A 12,733-nucleotide genomic window follows, 5' to 3' on the forward strand; every position below is an offset into this window, starting at 1 on the left:
GGCAATTTTAAATTGGTTCCAGGGGTACACGGGCAGCAGTGGTGTGGTCAGTGGAGGCCTAGTGGAAGGAGTCACCGCAGACAGGCATCGAAGGCCTAAAATAATAACACATGGCTGTAGGCAATTTTAAATTGGTTACAGGGGTACACAGGCAGCAGTGGTGTGGTCAGTGGAGGCCTAGTGGAAGGAGTGACCGCAGACAGGCATCGAAGGCCTAAAATAATAACACATGGCTGTAGGCAATTTTAAATTGGTTCCAGGGGTACACGGGCAGCAGTGGTGTGGTCAGTGGAGGCCTAGTGGAAGGAGTGACCGCAGACAGGCATCGAAGGCCTAAAATAATAACACATGGCTGTAGGCAATTTTAAATTGGTTCCAGGGGTACACGGGCAGCAGTGGTGTGGTCAGTGGAGGCCTAGTGGAAGGAGTGACCGCAGACAGGCATCGAAGGCCTAAAATAATAACACATGGCTGTAGGCAATTTTAAATTGGTTCCAGGGGTACACGGGCAGCAGTGGTGTGGTCAGTGGAGGCCTAGTGGAAGGAGTGACCGCAGACAGGCATCGAAGGCCTAAAATAATAACACATGGCTGTAGGCAATTTTAAATTGGTTACAGGGGTACACGGGCAGCAGTGGTGTGGTCAGTGGAGGCCTAGTGGAAGGAGTGACCACAGACAGGCATCGAAGGCCTAACATAACAAAAATGTCAATACAATGGTATTGTCAGTGGCAGGCATTGAAGGATGTCAGCGCATAGACTAAACATTGGTGGAGCTGTGAGATAATTTTGCAAGTGGTAGAGCACTGTTTGAGCTGGGGTGGGGGGAGACTGTCTTGTGGCCGGCGGTACAGGCCCAGGGCCCCTCATATTACAACGGTGTGTCTGACGTTGGGTGCGCACCACCACCGCCAGAGACACTTTATTGTACTAGGAGGGACCCAGTGGCAGTGCCGTCGACCAAAAGCGGGCTCACCCACCTCTTCAGACAAACTGCACTCTCACGGGTGCTGTCGCCAAGTGTCGATACCACGGCCCCGTGTGGGGAGTTTGGCCATTTAGTGAGGTGTAAACATGTCGTATGCTGGACAATCAGGTGCAGAAAATTACGAGATTGGAAAAGGCATTCAGAATAGTCCACAGGCAAGACCTTTTCATAGGAAAGCTAGGTGTCAGCCGGGCAAGGTGGGGCAAAAGATTTCGAAATCCAGTTGTGGTTCATTTTAATGAAGGTTAGATCATCTACATTTTGGGTAGCCAGACGAGTCCTTTTTTCTGTTAGTATTGAACCTGCAGCACTGAATACTCTTTCTGATAGGACACTAGCTGCCGGGCAAGCAAGCTCCTGCAATGCATATTCTGCCAATTCTGGCCAGGTGTCTAATTTTGATGCCCAGTAATCAAATGGGAATGACGGTTGAGGGAGAACATCGATAAGGGATGAAAAATAGTTTGTAACCATACTGGACAAATGTTGTCTCCTGTCACTTTGAATTGATGCTGCAGTACCTGTCCTGTCTGCGGTCATAGCAAAATCACTCCACAACCTGGTCAGAAAACCCCTCTGGCCAACGCCACTTCTGATTTCTGCCCCTCTAACACCTCTGGTCTGCTGGCCCCTGCAGCTCGTGTGAGAACGATCACGGGCGCTGTGTGCAGGGAATGCCAGAAGCAAACGGTCAACAAGAGTTGATTGTTTGGTTGCTAATATTAGTTCCAAGTTCTCATGTGGCATTATATTTTGCAATTTGCCTTTATAGCGAGGATCAAGGAGGCAGGCCAACCAGTAATCGTCATCATTCATTATTTTAGTTATGCGTGTGTCTCTTTTGAGGATACGTAAGGCATAATCCGCCATGTGGGCCAAAGTTCCAGTTCTCAAATCTGCGGTTGTGCTTGGTTGAGGGGCAGTTTCAGGCAAATCCACGTCACTTGTGTCCCTCAAAAAACCAGAACCCGGCCTTGCCGCGCCACCAATTTCCAGTGGCCCCGGAAAAGCTTCCTCATTAAAAATATAATCATCCCCATCATCCTCCTCGTCCTCCTCCTCCTCTTCGCCCGCTACCTCGTCCTGTACACTGCCCTGGCCAGACAATGGCTGACTGTCATCAAGGCTTTCCTCTTCCTCAGCTGCAGACGCCTGATCCTTTATGTGCGTCAAACTTTGCATCAGCAGACGCATTAGGGGGATGCTCATGCTTATTATGGCGTTGTCTGCACTAACCAGCCGTGGGCATTCCTCAAAACACTGAAGGACTTGGCACATGTCTTGAATCTTCGACCACTGCACACCTGACAACTCCATGTCTGCCATCCTACTGCCTGCCCGTGTATGTGTATCCTCCCACAAAAACATAACAGCCCGCCTCTGTTCACACAGTCTCTGAAGCATGTGCAGTGTTGAGTTCCACCTTGTTGCAACGTCTATGATTAGGCGATGCTGGGGAAGGTTCAAAGAACGCTGATAGGTCTGCATACGGCTGGAGTGTACGGGCGAACGGCGGATATGTGAGCAAAGTCCACGCACTTTGAGGAGCAGGTCGGATAACCCCGGATAACTTTTCAGGAAGCACTGCACCACCAGGTTTAAGGTGTGAGCCAGGCAAGGAATGTGTTTCAGTTGGGAAAGGGAGATGGCAGCCATGAAATTCCTTCCGTTATCACTCACTACCTTGCCTGCCTCAAGATCTACAGTGCCCAGCCACGACTGCGTTTCTTTCTGCAAGAACTCGGACAGAACTTCCGCGGTGTGTCTGTTGTCGCCCAAACACTTCATAGCCAATACAGCCTGCTGACGTTTGCCAGTAGCTACCCCATAATGGGAGACCTGGTGTGCAACAGTGGCAGCTGTGGATGGAGTGGTTGTGCGACTGCGGTCTGTGGACGAGCTCTCGCTTCTGCAGGAGGACGAAGAGGTGGAGGAGGGGGTGCGAACGGCTACAGCCAATTGTTTCCTAGACTATGGGCTAGGCAGAACTGTCCCAAACTTGCTGTCCCCTGTGGACCCTGCATCCACCACATTTACCCAGTGTGCCGTGATGGACACGTAACGTCCCTGGCCATGCCTACTGGTCCATGCATCTGTTGTCAGGTGCACCTTTGTGCTCACAGATTGCCTGAGTGCATGGACGATGCGCTCTTTAACATGCTGGTGGAGGGCTGGGATGGCTTTTCTGGAAAAAAAGTGTCGACTGGGTAGCTCGTAGCGTGGTACAGCGTAGTCCATCAGGGCTTTGAAAGCTTCGCTTTCAACTAACCGGTAGGGCATCATCTCTAACGAGATTAGTCTAGCTATGTGTGCGTTCAAACCCTGTGTACGCGGATGCGAGGCTAAGTACTTCCTTTTTCTAACCATAGTCTCATGTAGGGTGAGCTGGACTGGAGAGCTGGAGATCGTGGAACTAGCGGGGGTGCCGGTGGACATGGCAGACTGAGAGACGGTGGGAGATGGTATTGTTGCCACCGGTGCTCTAGATGCAGTGTTTCCTACTACGAAACTGGTGATTCCCTGACCCTGACTGCTTTGGCCTGGCAAAGAAACCTGCACAGATACTGCAGGTGGTGTGGAAAATGGTGGCCCTACACTGCCGGAAGGGATGTTGCGTTGCTGACTAGCTTCATTGGCCGAGGGTGCTACAACCTTAAGGGACGTTTGGTAGTTAGTCCAGGCTTGCAAATGCATGGTGGTTAAATGTCTATGCATGCAACTTGTATTGAGACTTTTCAGATTCTGTCCTCTGCTTAAGGTAGTTGAACATTTTTGACAGATGACTTTGCGCTGATCAATTGGATGTTGTTTAAAAAAATGCCAGACTGCACTCTTTCTAGCATCGGATACCTTTTCAGGCATTGCAGACTGAGCTTTAACCGGATGGCCACGCTGTCCTCCAACAGGTTTTGGCTTTGCCACGCGTTTTGGGCAAGATACGGGCCCGGCAGATGGAACCTGTTGCGATGTTGATGCCTGCTGCGGCCCCTCCTCCTCCGCTTCAGAACTGCTGCCGCCTGCACCCTGTTCCCCCAATGGCTGCCAATCGGGGTCAAGAACTGGGTCATCTATTACCTCTTCTTGTAGCTCGTGTGCAACTTCGTCTGTGTCACCGTGTCGGTCGGTGGTATAGCGTTCGTGATGGGGCAACATAGTCTCATCAGGGTCTGATTCTTGATCAGCACCCTGCGAGGGCAATGTTGTGGTCTGAGTCAAAGGACCAGCATAGTAGTCTGGCTGTGGCTGTGCATCAGTGCACTCCATGTCAGATTCAACTTGTAATGGGCATGGACTGTTAACTGCTTCACTTTCTAAGCCAGGGACGGTATGTGTAAAGAGCTCCATGGAGTAACCCGTTGTGTTGCCTGCTGCATTCTTCTCTGTTGTTGTTTTTGCTGAAGAGGACAAGGAAGCGACTTGACCGTGAACATCCACTAACGAGGCGCTGCTTTGACATTTACCAGTTTCACGAGAGGAGGCAAAAGAGCTAGAGGCTGAGTCAGCAAGATAAGCCAAAACTTGCTCTTGCTGCTCCGGCTTTAAAAGCGGTTTTCCTACTCCCAGAAAAGGGAGCGTTCGAGGCCTTGTGTAGCCAGACGACGAACCTGGCTCCACAGCTCCAGACTTAGGTGCAATATTTTTTTTCCCACGACCAGCTGATGCTCCACCACTACCACTACCCTCATTACCAGCTGACAATGAACGCCCCCGGCCACGACCTCTTCCACCATACTTCCTCATTGTTTTAAAAACGTAAACAAACTAACGGTATTTGTTGCTGTCACACAAATTACACGGTGAGCTATAACTTCAGTATGATTTAGCTACCCCTTTACAGGTGAGTGAGACCACAACGAAAATCAGGCACAATGTTACACACTTTGTTGTTGGTGGCAACAAATGAGAGAGATGCCACACACGCAGGACTGTCACTGAAGCACAAATGTAAATATTAATCTCCCACTGATTTGATTTTTTTTTTTTTTAAGGGAGACTTTAGGAAAAAAAAATAATAGAATAAAATGATTTTTTCAGGAAGAATTTAGAAACCAAATAAAATAAAATGATTTTTTCAGGGAGAATTTAGAAAACAAATAAAACAAAAAAAGGCTTTCTATGGCCCACTGAGTGAGAGATGACGCACACAGGAGTCAGGAGTGGCACACAAGCCCAGAGGCCAATATTTATCTCCCACTGATTGATGTAGTGATTTTTTCAGGTAGATTTTGGAACCCAAATCAAGCTAAAAAAAAATAATAGGCTTTCTATGGCCCACAATTGGAGAGAGAGAGAGAGATGGCACACCCAGGAGTCAAGACTGGCACACAAGCAGAAAGGGCAATATTAATCTCCCACTGATTTGTTTTTTTTTTTTTTTTCAGGGAGACTTTAGGAAAAAAAAAATAGAATAAAATGATTTTTTCAGGAAGAATTTAGAAACCAAATAAAATAAAATGATTTTTTCAGGGAGAATTTAGAAAACAAATAAAACAAAAAAAGGCTTTCTATGGCCCACTGAGTGAGAGATGACGCACACAGGAGTCAGGAGTGGCACACAAGCCCAGAGGCCAATATTTATCTCCCACTGATTGATGTAGTGATTTTTTCAGGTAGATTTTGGAACCCAAATCAAGCTAAACAAAATAATAGGCTTTCTATGGCCCACAATTGGAGAGAGAGAGAGAGATGGCACACCCAGGAGTCAAGACTGGCACACAAGCAGAAAGGGCAATATTAATCTCCCACTGATTTGTTTTTTGTTTTTTTTTCAGGGAGACTTTAGGAAAAAAAAAATAGAATAAAATGATTTTTTCAGGAAGAATTTAGAAACCAAATAAAATAAAATGATTTTTTCAGGGAGAATTTAGAAAACAAATAAAACAAAAAAAGGCTTTCTATGGCCCACTGAGTGAGAGATGACGCACACAGGAGTCAGGAGTGGCACACAAGCCCAGAGGCCAATATTTATCTCCCACTGATTGATGTAGTGATTTTTTCAGGTAGATTTTGGAACCCAAATCAAGCTAAAAAAATAATAGGCTTTCTATGGCCCACAATTGGAGAGAGAGAGAGAGAGATGGCACACCCAGGAGTCAAGACTGGCACACAAGCAGAAAGGGCAATATTAATCTCCCACTGATTTGTTTTTTTTTTTGTTTTTTTCAGGGAGACTTTAGGAAAAAAAAAAATAGAATAAAATGATTTTTTCAGGAAGAATTTAGAAACCAAAGATAATAAAATGATTTTTTCAGGGAGAATTTAGAAAACAAATGAAACAAAAAAAAGCTTTCTATGGCCCACTGAGTGAGAGATGACGCACACAGGAGTCAGGAGTGGCACACAAGCCCAGAGGCCAATATTTATCTCCCACTTTTTTTTTTTGTTCCAGGGAAAATTTATAAACCCAATAAAAAAAATAATAAATAGGCTTTCTATGGCCCACTATCTGAGAGACAGAGAGAGATGGCACGCTTAGGACTGGCACACAAGCCCAAAGGCCAATATTAATCTCCCTTTTTTTTTAAGGGAGAATTTATAAAACCAAAAAAAATAAATAAATAGGCTTTCTATGGCCCACTATTTGTGAGAGAGATGGCACGCTCAGGACTGGCACACAAGCCCAGAGGCCAATATTAATCTCCCACTTTTTTTTTTTTTTCCAGGGAAAATTTATAAACCCATTAAAAAAAAATAAAAATAAATAGGCTTTCTATGGCCCACTATCTGAGAGAGAGAGATGGCACGCTTAGGACTGGCACACAAGCCCAAAGGCCAATATTAATCTCCCACTGATTGATTTATTGATTTTTTCAGGTAGAATTTAGAACCCAAATAAAGCAAAAAAAAAAAAAAATGGGCTTTCTATGGCCCACTGAGTGAGTGATGATGCACACAGGAGTCAGGAGTGGCACACAAGCCCTGAGGCCAATATTTTTCTCCCACTGATTGATGTAGTGATTTTTTCAGGTAGATTTTAGAACCAAAATCAAGCAAAAAAATAAATAGGCTTTCTATGGCCCACTGAGTGAGAGATGGCACACACAGGGATGGCACTCTAGCAGAAATGTCAATCTTAATCTCCCACAAAAAAAAAAAACAGGGAGTGTCCTTCAATTACTATCTCCCTGCAGTAATCTCAGCCAGGTATGGCAGGCAGCAATAAGGAGTGGACTGATGCACAAATTAAATAAAAAGTGTGTACAAACAAAAAAGATAGCTGTGCAGAAAGGAAGGAACAAGAGGATTTGTGCTTTGAAAAAAGCAGTTGGTTTGCACAGCGGCGTACACACAGCAATGCAGCTATCAGGGAGCCTTCTAGGGCAGCCCAATGAGCTACAGCGCTGAGGGAAAAAAAAAAAAAAATGTAGCTTCCACTGTCCCTGCACACCGAAGGTGGTGTTGGGCAGTGGAAATCGCTACAGCACAAGCGGTTTGGTGGTTAATGGACCCTGCCTAACGCTATCCCTGCTTCTGACGAAGCGGCAGCAACCTCTCCCTAAGCTCAGATCAGCAGCAGTAACATGGCGGTCGGCGGGAACGCCCCTTTATAGCCCCTGTGACGCCGCAGACAGCAAGCCAATCACTGCAATGCCCTTCTCTAAGATGGTGGGGACCAGGACCTATGTCATCACGCTGCCCACACTCTGCGTTTACCTTCATTGGCTGAGAAATGGCGCTTTTCGCGTCATTGAAACGCGACTTTGGCGCGAAAGTCGCGTACCGCATGGCCGACCCCGCACAGGGGTCGGATCGGGTTTCATGAAACCCGACTTTGCCAAAAGTCGGCGACTTTTGAAAATGAACGACCCGTTTCGCTCAACCCTAATTAAGACAGTCATGCGCAATCAAAATATATAGAGAGTTTATTGCTCACCCATAATGTTGTATAAAATGTCCGTCCACGGTACCACAAACGCCTCGAAGCACGATTCGTCGAAGAATAGTGAGTGCAGCTCTGGAGTATAATACAGGATGTAACTCAGGATCAGTAATGTAATGTATGTACACAGTGACTGCACCAGCAGAATAGTGAGTGCAGCTCTGGGGTATAATACAGGATGTAACTCAGGATCAGTAATGTAATGTATGTACACAGTGACTCCACCAGCAGAATAGTGAGTGCACCTCTGGGGTATAATACAGGATGTAACTCAGGATCAGTACAGGATCAGTAATGTAATGTATGTACACAGTGACTGCACCAGCAGAATAGTGAGTGCAGCTCTGGGGTATAATACAGGATGTAACTCAGGATCAGTAATGTAATGTATGTACACAGTGACTGTACCAGCAGAATAGTGAGTGCAGCTCTGGGGTATAATACAGGATGTAACTCAGGATCAGTGCAGGATCAGTAATGTAATGTATGTACACAGTGACTGCACCAGCAGAATAGTGAGTGCAGCTCTGGGGTATAATACAGGATGTAACTCAGGATCAGTAATGTAATGTATGTACACAGTGACTGTACCAGCAGAATAGTGAGTGCAGCTCTGGGGTATAATACAGGATGTAACTCAGGATCAGTGCAGGATCAGTAATGCAATGTATGTAAACAGTGACTGCACCAGCAGAATAGTGAGTGCAGCTCTGGAGTATAATACAGGATGTAACGCAGGATCAGTAATGTAATGTATGTACACAGTGACTGCACCAGCAGAATAGTGAGTGCAGCTCTGGAGTATAATATAGGATGTAACTCAGGATCAGTACCGGATCAGTAATGTAATGTATGTGCACAGTGACTGCACCAGCAGAATAGTGAGTGCAGCTCTGGGGTATAATACAGGATGTAACTCAGGATCAGTAATGTAATGTATGTACACAGTGACTGCACCAGCAGAATAGTGAGTGCAGCTCAGGGGTATAATACAGGATGTAACTCAGGATCAGTAATGTAATGTATGTTCACAGTGTCTGCACCAGCAGAATAGTGAGCGCAGCTCTGGAGTATAATACAGGATGTAACTCAGGATCAGTAATGTAATGTATGTACACAGTGACTCCACCAGCAGAATAGTGAGTGCAGCTCTGGGTATAATACAGGATGTAACTCAGGATCAGTACAGGATCAGTAATGTAATGTATGTACACAGTGACTGCACCAGCAGAATAGTGAGTGCAGCTCTGGGGTATAATACAGGATGTAACTCAGGATCAGTAATGTAATGTATGTACACAGTGACTGTACCAGCAGAATAGTGAGTGCAGCTCTGGGGTATAATACAGGATGTAACTCAGGATCAGTGCAGGATCAGTAATGTAATGTATGTACACAGTGACTGTACCAGCAGAGTAGTGAGTGCAGCCCTTGAGTATAATACAGGATGTAACTCAGGATCAGTGCAGGATCAGTAATGTAATGTATGTACACAGTGACGGCACCTGCAGAATAGTGAGTGCAGCTCTGGGGTATAATACAGGATGTAACTCAGGATCAGTAATGTAATGTATGTACACAGTGACGGCACCAGCAGAATAGTGAGTGCAGCTCTGGGGTATAATACAGGATGTAACTCAGGATCAGTAATGTAATGTATGTACACAGTGACCACACCAGCAGAATAGTGAGTGCAGCTCTGGGGTATAATACAGGATGTAACTCAGGATTAGTAATGTAATGTATGTACACAGTGACGGCACCAGCAGAATAGTGAGTGCAGCTCTGGGCTATAATACAGGATGTAACTCAGGATCAGTACAGGATCAGTAATGTAATGTATGTGCACAGTGACTGCACCAGCAGAATAGTGAGTGCAGCTCTGGGGTATAATACAGGATGTAACTCAGGATCAGTAATGTAATGTACAATGGGGCAAAAAAGTATTTAGTCAGTCAGCAATAGTGCAAGTTCCACCACTTAAAAAGATGAGAGGCGTCTGTAATTTACATCATAGGTAGACCTCAACTATGGGAGACAAACTGAGAAAAAAAAATCCAGAAAATCACATTGTCTGTTTTTTTAACATTTTATTTGCATATTATGGTGGAAAATAAGTATTTGGTCAGAAACAAAATTTCATCTCAATACTTTGTAATATATCCTTTGTTGCAATGACAGAGGTCAAACGTTTTCTGTAAGTCTTCACAAGGTTGCCACACACTGTTGTTGGTATGTTGGCCCATTCCTCCATGCAGATCTCCTCTAGAGCAGTGATGTTTTTGGCTTTTCGCTTGGCAACACGGACTTTCAACTCCCTCCAAAGGTTTTCTATAGGGTTGAGATCTGGAGACTGGCTAGGCCACTCCAGGACCTTGAAATGCTTCTTACGAAGCCACTCCTTCGTTGCCCTGGCGGTGTGCTTTGGATCATTGTCATGTTGAAAGACCCAGCCACGTTTCATCTTCAATGCCCTTGCTGATGGAAGGAGGTTTGCACTCAAAATCTCACGATACATGGCCCCATTCATTCTTTCATGTACCCGGATCAGCCCCTTTGCAGAGAAACAGTCCCAAAACATGATGTTTCCACCACCATGCTTTACAGTAGGTATGGTGTTTGATGGATGCAACTCAGTATTCTTTTTCCTCCAAACATGACAAGTTGTGTTTCTACCAAACAGTTCCAGTTTGGTTTCATCAGACCATAGGACATTCTCCCAAAACTCCTCTGGATCATCCAAATGCTCTCTAGCAAACTTCAGACGGGCCCGGACATGTACTGGCTTAAGCAGTGGGACACGTCTGGCACTGCAGGATCTGAGTCCATGGTGGCGTAGTGTGTTACTTATGGTAGGCCTTGTTACATTGGTCCCAGCTCTCTGCAGTTCATTCACTAGGTCCCCCCGCGTGGTTCTGGGATTTTTGCTCACCGTTCTTGTGATCATTCTGACCCCACGGGGTGGGATTTTGCGTGGAGCCCCAGATCGAGGGAGATTATCAGTGGTCTTGTATGTCTTCCATTTTCTAATTATTGCTCCCACTGTTGATTTCTTCAGTCCAAGCTGGTTGGCTATTGCAGATTCAGTCTTCCCAGCCTGGTGCAGGGCTACAATTTTGTTTCTGGTGTCCTTTGACAGCTCTTGGTCTTCACCATAGTGGAGTTTGGAGTCAGACTGTTTGAGGGTGTGCACAGGTGTCTTTTTATACTGATAACAAGTTTAAACAGGTGCCATTACTACAGGTAATGAGTGGAGGAAAGAGGAGACTCTTAAAGAAGAAGTTACAGGTCTGTGAGAGCCAGAAATCTTGATTGTTTGTTTCTGACCAAATACTTATTTTCCACCATAATATGCAAATAAAATGTTAAAAAAACAGACAATGTGATTTTCTGGATTTTTTTTTCTCAGTTTGTCTCCCATAGTTGAGGTCTACCTATGATGTAAATTACAGACGCCTCTCATCTTTTTAAGTGGTGGAACTTGCACTATTGCTGACTGACTAAATACTTTTTTGCCCCACTGTATGTACACAGTGACTGCACCAGCAGAATAGTGAGTGCAGCCCTGGAGTATAATACAGGATGTAACTCAGGATCAGTAATGTAATGTATGTACACAGTGACTGCACCAGCAGAATAGTGAGTGCAGCCCTGGAGTATAATACAGGATGTAACTCAGGATCAGTGCAGGATCAGTAATGCAATGTATGTATACAGTGACTGCACCAGCAGAATAGTGAGTGTAGCTCTGGAGTATAATACAGGATGTAACTCAGGATCCGTAATGTAATGTATGTACACAGTGACGGCACCAGCAGAATAGTGAGCGCAGCTCAGGGGTATAATACAGGATGTAACTCAGGATCAGTATAGGATCAGTAATGTAATGTATGTGCACAGTGACTACACCAGCAGAATAGTGAGTGCAGCTCTGGGGTATAATACAGGATGTAACTCAAGATCAGTAATGTAATGTATGTACGCACTGACTGCACTAGCAGAATAGTGAGTGCAGCTCTGGAGTATAATACAGGATGTAACTCAGGATCAGTACAGGATCAGTAATATAATGATGTACACACTGACTGCACCAGCAAAATAGTGAGTGCAGCTCTGGGGTATAATACAAGATGTAACTCAGGATCAGTACAGGATCAGTAATATAATCATGTACACAGTGACTGCACCAGCAGAATAGTGAGTGCAGCTCTGGGGTATAATACAAGATGTAAATCAGGAACTGTACGGGATCAGTAATGTAATGTATGTACACAGTGACTGCACCAGCAGAATAGTGAGTGCAGCTCTGGGGTATAATACAAGATGTAAATCAGGAACTGTACGGGATCAGTAATGTAATGTATGTACACAGTGACTGCACCAGCAGAATAGTGAGTGCAGCTCTGGGGTATAATACAAGATGTAAATCAGGAACTGTACGGGATCAGTAATGTAATGTATGTACACAGTGACTGCACCAGCAGAATAGTGAGTGTAGCTCTGGAGTATAATACAGGATGTAACTCAGGATCCGCAATGTAATGTATGTACACAGTGACGGCACCAGCAGAATAGTGAGCGCAGCTCAGGGGTATAATACAGGATGTAACTCAGGATCAGTATAGGATCAGTAATGTAATGTATGTGCACAGTGACTACACCAGCAGAATAGTGAGTGCAGCTCTGGAGTATAATGCAGGATGTAACTTAGGATCAGTACAGGATCAGTATGCTATGTTATGTGAACCATAACTCAAACTTGGAAGTTAGTTAATTAGAAATTAATTACATGTTGTGTAAACTATAACACATTCTGAATGTGAACATTTACTATACTTCAGTGCTTAATGGAAACACATAAAAGGA

General features: G+C 45.0%; 1 protein-coding gene across 1 annotated transcript in view; it reads left to right on the plus strand.

The window, feature by feature from the left end:
- The window catches only part of LOC138638695 (adhesion G protein-coupled receptor F5-like), a 141,103-nt gene that overhangs the window by 57,252 nt on the left and 71,118 nt on the right, over positions 1 to 12,733 (plus strand). The window lies entirely within an intron of this gene.

This window comes from Ranitomeya imitator, chromosome 5 (genome assembly GCF_032444005.1).
Source record: "Ranitomeya imitator isolate aRanImi1 chromosome 5, aRanImi1.pri, whole genome shotgun sequence".
Lineage (NCBI taxonomy): Eukaryota > Metazoa > Chordata > Amphibia > Anura > Dendrobatidae > Ranitomeya > Ranitomeya imitator.